Consider the following 11904-nt stretch of genomic DNA (forward strand, 5'->3'; position numbering starts at 1 on the left):
TGGATGCCACTCTCCTAATTTTTTAAAAAGTTTTTTATTTGTTCTTTTTAGTTATATGTGATATACACACATACACACACATGCACAAAAAGGGTGAAGAATCAATCTTCATTCTTATTTTTAAACCTAAAGAAAATCTCATTTAAAATGGACACAGGTCATGACTCCAGGAAAGACATTATATTGGTTGTTCACTATCAAACTCTGTATATTCCTTTGCTGAGACCAGAAGTGCAGTATTAATTAAAAGAAATAGATATGCAATTAAGCCAACCCCAAACATTTTCTGATTGACTGTACTAATACCAGAATACTCAAAAAGAGAGTACAGTCTCTGGACCAAACTAACCTGCATATTATAGTTTAGATCATATTCCTAAGGAACATTTTATTACCTTAGTCCCCTTTTCATATGCTATAAAATGGTTTGACTGCTATTAAATACCATTTTATAGTAGTCCAACCCAAATAAAATTCTCAATGAAAGCCATTTAGGACCAATGGAATTTAACCCCACTTTTCTAAACTTGCCTTCTATGTTATATTTTGAACTCCAGCCCCAGATGTCAGCTTGTGAATCTTCAGGTTGTTCCCAAAAGAGCCCTCCTAAAACCCAGCTAATCATGTGTCCCCAGATGTTTCAAGACCTCATTCTTTAATTTTCTTCTCTGGGGAGCACCACAGACTAACATTACTATGCAGCTCAAATGAAAGCCATGGAATAAACCCTAGTTTATTTTAAAACCTGCAATTTAGAGTTTATTTTATAACCAGTGAGGAAAAACTAGAGGTAGTTAAATAAACAAGTGATACAACATGCTCATAATTTTCTTGTCTTTACAAAGTCAAAGAAAACATCTTGAGAAAAATTATTTAAATTCTGAAGTAAAGTAAATAAAAAAGGAATTTGGCCTAGCTAGTTATTCAGATCATACGGAAAGAGTTCTTAAGCAATTTTGTTGGGAATGTAAGGCAAATTTTGCATTTAATCAGATTATCAGGTTTCTTCTTATGACAGGTTATTTCTAGACATAATATACTAACATTTTAGCTATATTTATCAAAACAAAGTGAAGTTTGAAATGGATTACAATAGAAGTATGAAAGAGGAGTCAACTGGACTCCATAAGCATGAGAATTTAATACTAATACATAGTTACATGGGATGAATAATATATATCAGAGGTTATGTATAGGCCTTTGCTAGGTTTATATTCTTCTGAAGAAATTACTGCCTGAGTCAGGCATGGTGACAAACACCTGTAAACCTGGAGGCTGAGGTCTCTGGAGGCTGAGGCAGAAGGAACAGAAGTTCTAGGAATTTAGCAAGACCCTCAGCAACTTAGTAAGGCACCCATTTCAAAAGAAAATGAAGAAGAAAAAAAAAGAAGGCTGAGGATATACTTCAGTGGTAAAGCATCCCTAGATTCCATCCGCTACCTAAAACAAGTAAACAAACACACACACACACACCAAGACTTACTGTGTGCCTTTTCTTGTTCCTGTTATATTTAGCATTAGTTATGCTAGTCCAGTACCCTCTCCAGCACCTAGTACCCTAGGGCCCTTGAGGAAGTACAGGCCAATGAGAAAGACATGACTCCAGTTGTTATGGCAAGCGTTTGCCCCTCTTGAGCAATCAGAAGGCAAGGGCAAAACTGTGTAAGGGGCCCACCAGATGGTGAAGAAAGGCAGGAAGGAGAAAGAAAGAAATTTGACCTGGAGACACATTTCAAAGTAAAACATTAATTTGTGTTGAAGTACACACTGAGATACCTCATTATATTGTTAATAATGAGTGGCACAAGATCCTGCCCAGGAAGGAAAGACACTACTACATAAAGAAGTCCATAAGGTTCACTGCTTCAGAAATATTTGGAGTCAAATTAGTAGGAAAATGGGTTTTATTTGAAGCCAACTTTTTTTTTTTTTTTGCATGTGGGTGGGGTGGGGGTGGATTGAACACAGAGGTGTTTAACCACTGAGCCACATTTCTTTATTTTTCAGTTTGAGACAGGGTCTCCCTGAGGTTGGTCACGAATTTGCAAGATTCCTGTCTCAGTTTCCTCTCAAGTTGCTGGGATGGGCCACTGCGCTCTGCTAAAGCTAATTTTGCAAGAAGATGGAAGACATTTAATTGTTTCAGAAATTCCATCTCTTAATCTAAAAATTAAGAGAACTTTAAGGGACAAAAGGCAGGAAATATGCAGATTTAGTTAGCCTGCAGTTACCCAGGCCTGAGGGGCAGTCCCCACTTTCATCTTCTTTGGTGCCTATCAGGGTCAATGGCTGCAGTCTCCCCCCAGGCAGGTTCCTTCTCAGAGGGAGGAAAATGTTCCCAAGTGGTGGGGTTGGCCCCTAAGGCAAGTATTTTAGGGAACTTATGTACTGAACAAGTTCTGAAAGAGACCTGTATACTACAGGCAATTAATTACATGTCCAATTTCTCACCTGAACTCCAGTCTCATAGCCAGTTGTCTGCTTGACATCTATACTTGGACATTTAATAGTCATCTCCAGACTTAATGTATCTAAAACCAAACTCCTGACTTCCACTCTCTATAATTCCCTCCAAACTTGCTCCCACGTGCTTCCCTTAGTAAGTCAAATTTTATTCTTTGAATTTCTCTAGCTAATAAAAAAGTGTCTGTTTTGACACCTCACTTCCTCTCATATTGTATAACCAATTCATCAGCAAATCCTATTTCATAATCCTGTTTCATAAATTATCTCAAGCCCAACCCCTTGTTAACCTCCATGTTTTCTTCCCTTATGTGATCTACAATTGAATCTTCCAATGAAACAGACTAAACTTACCACCATCCCTCACCATCTGGAACAGAGAATGCCTTCCTCTTGCTAAGAAGGGAAATTGGGGAGGCTCCCTCCCTGTTACTTCAATCTATTTCTCCATCTCTGACATCTGTCTTTTCCCATTCTAAATTCTAAAGAAAACTTCTAAAAGGAAGACACAGATGCTGGTCCCCAGAGGTCCTAACTTATATAATGAGGAGGCTGGGGAGGGTACTTGGAACTTGGGAAACTCCTTTAAAACAACGATTCTGAAGGAGGCAGAACCTTGTAACTCCTTTTGTCCTAATGCACCCCTTTCATTCTTTAAAGCTTTCCTCCTCCCAGAGCTTGTTGTGAGTGTGTGTGTGTGTGTGTGTGTGTGTGTGTGTGTGTGTAGCAAGCTGGGAATTGAACCCCGGGGTGCTTTACCACTGAGCTATAACTACATCCCCAGTTCCTTTTGAGACAGGGTCTTGCTAAGATGCTGAGGCTGGCTTTGAACTTGCCATCCTGCTGCCTTAGTCTCCCAAGTCACTAAGATTGCACATGTGTTTCACCATATGTGGCTCATTGTAGTTGCAACTTTTGAAACAATGAAGTTTCTTCCATCTTCCTTCAAAGCTAACTTCGAATAAAAACTATTTTCCTACCAATTTTATTCCCACTATTTCTGGAGTGGTGAGTATTATGGCCTAGCCTCTTTCTTCCCCAAGCAGAATCTGGGCCACCCAGTAATACTTGGACTACCATTTTTTGGTAGTACTGGTTATCATTTTGCTGTACTGGGTATCTGCTGCCATTGAGCTTTTCTTGGTTGGGCTCAGCTGCCAGGAACTTAAGTAAACTGTTCTATACCTTTGCTTTGGGGTACTGGTTAGTAAGATTTTTTAAAAAATCCAGGATTATTTTGATTTGGTTGAACACTAATTTGTTTGGTTTTGTTTTGGAAGAGTAGATCATGAGCCAGGCACTGTGGTGCATGCCTGTTGTGCACTTCCTGTGGCTCAGGAAGCTGAGGCAGGAGGAGTGAGGGTTCAAAGCCAGCTTCAGCAAAAGTGAGGCACTAGACATCTCAATGAGACCCTATCTCTAAATTAAATACAAAATAGGGCTGGTTTGTGGCTCAGTGGTCATGTGCCCCTGAGTTCAATCTCTGGTACCAAAAAAAAAGAGTATATTATGGCCCAAATTCCTAAAATTGCCACTAATTTATTGTAATTCTTTCATGTTTGTTAATTTGACAACTGGCTTATTAGGCAGACTCTGAGGGCTGCAACAGCTTTATCTTCCCCACATAGTCTTTGCTTCAGTCATCAGATGGGCCTCTATCAAAAGAAAATGAATTAAATCCACCCATGATTGCTTTATTAGACCTTATAAATTGCCCTAACCCATCACATCAAGTGAATTTACTGAGTTTTTTATTCTTCATGATTAAGTTGTATATTTTTGCTTTGCATAATTAAGGCATAATTAGTTTTCTCTACCTAAAGTATTTTTCTGTTGTTGTTTTGTTTTGTCTGTCTCTAGAAAAAAAACTTGCTCACCAGGCCTTGCCATTGTCTTTAAGGCATAAATTTTCTACCTGATCTCAACAACTTTGAAAACTCACATTTAAAAGTTGACTGCTTTCAATATCTGGTCAAAAGTTTGAATTTTGAAACTAGCAAATGTCAAATCTAAGTTTTAGGTATGTTTATATGCTCCTGAGTTGTCTGTTTACATGTACTAAGTTGACTTATAGAAACTTAGTCCAAATGCCTTTTGATCTACATAACTTTAGTAAATTTATAACAAATAATTTAAACATTCAGAATAAGAATGTCTTTAAAACGTAGTAACATTTTTTCTAGCCTGCTATCCAATTAGGATATTTGCTCTAGATGCTTGAGATTAGTGTTTAATGTTTTCTATATACAACAACCTTTTAGAACCTTTTAGAACCTTTTCAGCAAAAAAAAAAAAGAAAAAGAAAAGAAAAGAAAGAAAAAGTAAACTTTCAAATGTTAACTATGCTAGAGTTCCCTGAGCAATCTAAAGATAGCTATTAAAGTGAGTAAATTGGACAGGCATTTTGAATTTTTAAAAATGTAGGTTTTAAAATTATTTTGATTTTACAATAAAATCATAATTTAGTGATAAAAATCATCGTGTTCTAAGATCAGAAATGTTCTGTTTTCTTTTTTTATGCTACATTTTCTTTATTCATCTAGTGATATACACTTGCGTTGTTTACACTTTGGGGTACATAATATTAAACATTTGTGTATAAGTTTTATTAATATTTGCATACAAATTTTTGGTGGCAATGTGTTTTCTTAACTTTTTGGTATGTTTCTAGGAGGAATTGATGGGTTCCTATGGTACCTCTATATTTATCATAATTTTTTAGCCAAATTTTTTCCAAAGTGGTGTATTACTTACACATTTCCATCAACATGTATGTATGAGCCATGATGAGATCTCCAGCTTCTGTACATTTTTGCCAACCTTTGTTATTGTCTGCTTTTGAAAATGAATTATAAAGTGATATCTCATTGGATCTTGATTTCACTATCTTAATGACTGATGACATTGAACAATTTTTCTTGTGCTTATTGTATATTTGTTTATCTTCTTTAGAGAAATATCAGTTCAAATCTTTTGTATGTTTTTTTTTCTGCTGCCTTTTCTATCCTCTACTATTCCCCCTCCCCCCTCCCATCCCCTCTTTTCTCTTTACCCCCTCTACTGTAATTTATTTCTCCCCCTTTCTGTTTTCTATAATAAATGTGTGATGCTTATATCTATGTATGACATTCATGGTTTATCTACAATGTTAATTGTTTGATAGATGTGGAAATTCACTGTCCTCTTGTAACATTGGTCCACTTCATGCTTTGAATGAAACAGCCCTTGCTGCTCCGTCACAGAAACTTATCTTAAAACAGACAAGTTTTTTCCTCTTCTCTTTGTCCCAAATTAAGAAGTGAATCATAATCCCCCTACAGGAAACATCTGGAATGTAGCCTTTGATAGCTTCTTTAAAAATACACTGTTCTGCTAGGCCTGGTGGTGCACTCTGGTAATCCCAGCAGCTGGGGAGGCTGAAGCAGGAGGATTACAAGTTCAAAGCCAGCCTCAGCAATTTAGTGAGACCCTAAGCATCTCAGCAAGACTCTCTCTCTAAATAAAATATTAAAAAGGGCTGAGCATTTTATGGCTCAGTGTTTTTTTTGTGGCTCAGTGGTTTCTCCTTTTCTGTCAAAGCAATATATTGCTTTTTCCTTTTTCTCAAAACCATGTTCTCATTTTTAAATTGGCATTGGGGACCAGGATGGAGCTTTCAGTAACACTTCCCTTGTTTCAGACCTGAAAAGCCAAAGGAAATAACAGATTATTGAAAAGGCTGGTAAACTATGTATAGTTTATATTTCTGATTTCTAGAAAAACATTTTATAATGATCCATAATTGTAGTGTTTTTGTTGTTGTTGTTAACTGATTATAAATTCTATCAGTTTCAAAAATTAACTATAAACCTGTACTTTCATCCGATAACCTAAATGCCATAAAACTAGTTTGCCTCTTTTGAGTTTATTATCATGCCTGCCTTGTTAGAGACTATATAGGATATGGTGATACATATGGAACAACTCAAGTAATTTCCATTCATGGTTTTGTATTTACTGCACAAACTGCTTGGGTTTTATTACTCCCATGAACAAGGTGTTTCACTGCCTTATTGAAATGTTAAATGAATTTTGTTCTGTGTCTGTCAAAAGTCTAGCAATGCTTTTAATTCCAGAGGAACTTAAAAATAACTTTTAAAATTCATTGGCAAGTAAGGATCCAATAATTTGGCAAAAACTGGGTCACTCTGCAAAATTTGCAGAGAATTGTCTTGAAAAAGATTTTATGTTTTATCAAGATAATCTCAGGTTTTCTGCTGATTTTGGTATGCTTTTAATTGCTTAAAAGAAAATAAAGTCCTACAAGAATTAAGATTTGTTCAAATATTCATTTGTTCAAATATTCATTTGTTCTACAGTGTCTTTTTTTAGTTTGTACTTCTAGTTAAATGAATCACTTTTTTTAAAAAGTAATGTCATGTTTTATTGCTACAAATGTTCTGAAGCTTTAAAAATCTGACAGTCTGAATATAATGCTGTAAATCATGCTTAGTGTCTTAACATATTAGAGAGGTAACTAAATTGTTTTACTAAGTTGCTAAGTTCTCTGAGTAATAATAATAACTTCTATGTTGTTTGCAGTCATTTTTACATAATGTAAACCATGTCTCTGTAGTTCATAGGGGGTAGTTCTTTTTCATTCATCCTCCAACTCAAGACAATTTAAAAGTTAAAGATTTTAATATATGTGTAAGACTGGCTATTTTTAAAAAAGGGATTTTCTTAATTAAACTTGTTTACATTGTGTTGCAACTTAGTTTACAAAGCACTTTCCAGTAAATGTATGTTTTTAATAGATGGAATGACATTAATCCTTGCAACCTTTTTTTCAAAGCTTTTACAATCTGTAAAATGTACCTTAATTCTGAAGATGCTTTCTACCCAGTTGATAGTCTTGATTTACATATAAAGGATTCTAGCTAAACAGACACTCTTCCAGTGCAGATCTGACAGGATTGCTACTTCAGACAGGCTGTTTTTCTTTGGATAAAGATGATAAAACTAAAGAGATTGTGTTCATTAGATCAAATCTGTTATACAGACTAGATTGCTATCCTCTTATTAGTGGTTTATATTTTTTAGGTCTAATAGTTAATCTTTTTTTTTTCCTTTTCAATACTGAGGACTGAACCCATAGGTGTTTACCATTGAGCTAAATCCCCATTTTTTTTAAAAAAATTTGAAACTGGATTTTGCTAAGTTGTTGAGAATGGCCTTGAACTTTCAATTCTCCTGTCTCAGCCTCCCAACTTGCTGGGATTACAGGCATGCATCACCACATCTGATTAAGAGCTAATCTTTCAGAAAACCTCTGTTGCTTAAAATTGGTTGAAAGGGGGTCTTCTACTGCTGACTCCAACTGTCACTTCACATCAACATGGGAGCACTCAGATAAAAGAACTGAAAGAGCTCCCTCAAGGGCAAAGCCAAGATGTTTGGCAAATGAACAATAGATTTTTCAGAGAGAATCATTCTGAGACAGTTGGGGATGGGGAGTGTAAATCATGTAGAATCACTTGTCAAAACCCACCAAAAAAATAAACAGCTAGTAGTTTATGAAAAGAGAATTCTTACACAGAATAACACTAGACTACTTCCCCTGGGCAGAGCTATTAAAATTTCAGAATTTGCCTCATTGAGAAATAAGCATCTAACTTCTTATGAACTGCCAGCCAGATGACATGGAAACTCCAACTTCCTCAAGATTGAGGGTATGAACTAAATGGGAGGGGGATTTAAATAGACTGAATTTGGATCCCTCTCTCTCCAAATTGGGAACACATTCCTCCTACCCAGCAAGGAAGCTGAAAGGTCCTGATTCCCCAACCTGACAAGCACCAAAGAAGATGGGGGCAGAGATTGCCTACTCAGGCCTGTCTTAACTTCAAGCTCAGTAAATCAACATGTGTACATTTCCTGCCTTTTGTCACCTCCCTTCCTCTTCTTTAAAACTCTGCTAAGCTAGGCTAGGGCCCATGGTTATAATCCAAGCAACTCAGGAGACTGAGACAGGAAGATCACAAATTCAAGGCCGGATTTAGCAACTTGGCACGATCCTAAGCAACTTAGTGAGACTCTCTCTCAAAATAAAAAAAAAAGGCTGGGGATGTGGCTCAGTGCCCTTGGGATCAATCCTCAGTATTAAAAAGAAAATTAAGTTATGCTTATTTTCAGTGTTATCAGAAATGGAACTTTTGAAACAATTTAAGCTTTTATCTTCTTCCTTCAAAGCTGGTTTGAACAAAACCTATTTTTCTACCAATTTGACTAAAAGTATTTCTGGAGCAGAGTGTTATAGAATAGCTTCTTTCCTACCAGTTGGTATTACAGCTGCCCAATAACAATTTCACTCAAAATATAATGGAAATTCTCAAATTCTCACTGTGGCCCATGACACCCTACAATGATCTGCACTCTCTCCCCAGAAATATCTTTCTGATCTCATTCAGAAACTCCCTCACTCCTCCATACTAGTATTATTCATTCATTCATTCCTCAGGAATCATCCTTGACTCTTCTACTTCCACACCTCACACACATCAGAAAGATCCTCTTGCCTCTCCTGTTAAAGGACAGTGGCAAGTGGTGGTAAGGTAAGGTAATACCCTTAACTATCCACCTGATGGAGAACAAGGACTTTTGGTCACTTTCCCCCAACTTTGCCCTCTCTCAGCAGGAAGCAACCAGAATGAGTTAATGTCCAATATTCTAAAAGAATTTAGGGGCCCAAAGTCCTTAAGTGAAGAATGTTAGGGGACAGACAGATGGGAATGATGGGATCATGAGGTCAAGAAAATATAAAATAGACCCACTGTGCTGACATCCACACACTTTCTTTTCCAAGAAGTAATTACCTGCAACTCTGCCTAGCTTAAGTGGACAGGCTATGGCACATTCCTCAGCAAACTACCTGTTATTTGCAGGAGAAATGTAGTAGGCCTAAAATAACATCTGTAAGAGGAATCAAATTATCCTGAAGGGGGAGACTTTTGTGACCCTTTTCATAAATTAGATCCTGACACTCAAGGAGATAAGGATAATTCCTACTAATCATAAAATCAATAAGAATTTATGGTTAAGAATCCAATTAGAAGCCAGGTGCAATGGCACACACCTGTAATCCAAGTGGCTCGGGAAGCTGAGGTAGGAAAATCGCAAGTTCGAAGCCAGCCTTACCAACTTATCGAAGCTCTCAGCAACTTAGGGAGAACCTGTCTCTAAAAAATTACAAATAGGGCCTAGGGAAGTGGTAGAGCATTCTGGGTTCAATGCCCAGTATAAAAAAAATCAATTAGAACCAGTTAGCATGGGCCAAAGTGACCTAAGAGTGGTCATGTTAGTGGGGAGTTGAAAGTCCTATATCCTGCTTTCAGTATGACTTCACATATATTGTCACATATACAACCAGAGAAATTAAAAGTTGTACTGCAATTGCATACAATGAATCAAAATGCATTCTGCTTTCATATATACCTAAATAAAATAAATAAATAAATATTTTTTTAAAAGTCAGGAAGTGGACTTGGGTGGGATTCTCTGGAAATTTCTTTGGGATTCCCCCAAAAAAACTGGAGTGCAGGAGGGGCACACTGTCCCTCTCCTCTTTGAGAGGACCTACTCTCTCCCTTGAGAATGTCCCCTTTCCCTTTGCCTATCTTATCACTAAACACATTCCTGTCACTCTGTGACATGTCTGAAATCTTTCTGACTTCATTGCAAGAATCAGAGTTTGAAGAGCAGGAGGGTCTTCATGCTGCCTCAGTTTCCTGGAAGGACCCAGCTCTGTAACACCACCACCAAACATCCGTGATTTAACTACTTTGAAAAACAACATTTAAACATACACTATTTTCCCATATACATTGCACTTTTTCCCTATTAAATTCCATTGGTTTGTCTTTTAATTCCTATTGATTCCATCTATTACCTGGATAGTAAAATATTTTAATATCTGATAAAGCTTGTGCTTTTCCTATTAGTTTCCTGTTTTAGAATTCTCCTGTGGTTAACTAGGATTAGAATGGAGTAGAAGTAAAAGGTAAAGTATCGGGCTATATAGTAGTTATAGCATTTGACAGGTATGAGAAAGAGAGTAATTATGAAGACTGGAGTTGTTGCAGGCATTTATTAACTTTTAGTTAAAAATTCTTTTGAAAAAGAAAAACACAAGCTCAATTAATTAAATACCATTAATTCTATGTATGTGGTCAATAGTAGGGTTTGCATTTTGTCTCATGCAGGCTAACTGAAAACTAGACTCAGGAGCTGTTTGTAAGAGTGGCAATGTTATAATAAAGAGATAATGCCCAACCTTTTTAGGTCTCCAGTGTCAAAGACAGGTTTATGAGTCTGAGACTAATATCACTAGAGTACCCTGAATAGCAAACCCTCGACACTTATTAAAAGAGAGTAGCCTCCCCTTTGCTAAAAACTTTATCAGAACCTGAGATGAGACAGACTTAAAAGATAATGTTTGTCCATCTTTAAGATTTGCCTTCTCCATCATTCACCCATTGCCTTGACTAGGGAGATGTAGCCTGTTTCATCTGGAAATACAGCTGATCCTCATTCATGGACTTTGTTTGCAAATTCACCTACTTACTAGGATTTATTTGTAACCACAAGACAATACTCATATGACACTTTCCTGTCATTCAAGGTCATACACAGAACTACAAAAAATTTAGTGTTAATGGCATTCATTCTCAGGTTAGGTTGAACAAGTTCACTCTGTGCCTTCTTGTGTTAGCTCTGATACTGTAAACATGAGCCCCTTTGCCAGCCTATCTGTAACCATATTTTTCCCATTTTTGTGCTCTTTATTGGTAATTTCAGTGTTCAAAATGGACCCCAAATGTAGTGATAGAATGCTGTCTCAATGTTTTTTGGCACAAAATGTGCTTTATAGAGAAAATGTAGGAGTTATATAAGCTCCATTCAGGTTATGTAGTGCTATTGGCTGCAAGTTCCACATTAATGAGTAAAGAATGAAGGAATGGAGGGAGGGGAGTGAGTACTAAGTACTTAGTACTTAGTACTTAGTACTCAGTGAGTACTAAGGTACAGTTAAATAGGAGTTCTGGTGTTCTATTGCACAGTAGGATGAGTACATAAAATCACAATGAACTGTATATTTTAAAAAAGCAAGAAGTCATTTTGAGTGCTTTCACAAAGAAATATTAAATATTTGTTGAGATAAATATGCTTACTCTTTTTGAACATTAAATTTATGTATCAAAATATCATATACTACCCAATATGTACAATTTTAATTTTTTTTTTAGTTGTAGATAGACATTTATTTATTTATTTATTTATTTATTTATTTATATATGGTGCCGAGGATTGAACCCAGTGCCTCACACATGCTAGGCAAAAGCTCTACCACTGAGCCACAACCTCAGCTCCCAATACATACAATTTTTAATGAGTCAATTAAAA

The sequence above is a fragment of the Callospermophilus lateralis genome, unplaced genomic scaffold, assembly GCF_048772815.1.
Source record: "Callospermophilus lateralis isolate mCalLat2 unplaced genomic scaffold, mCalLat2.hap1 Scaffold_107, whole genome shotgun sequence".
NCBI lineage: Eukaryota > Metazoa > Chordata > Mammalia > Rodentia > Sciuridae > Callospermophilus > Callospermophilus lateralis.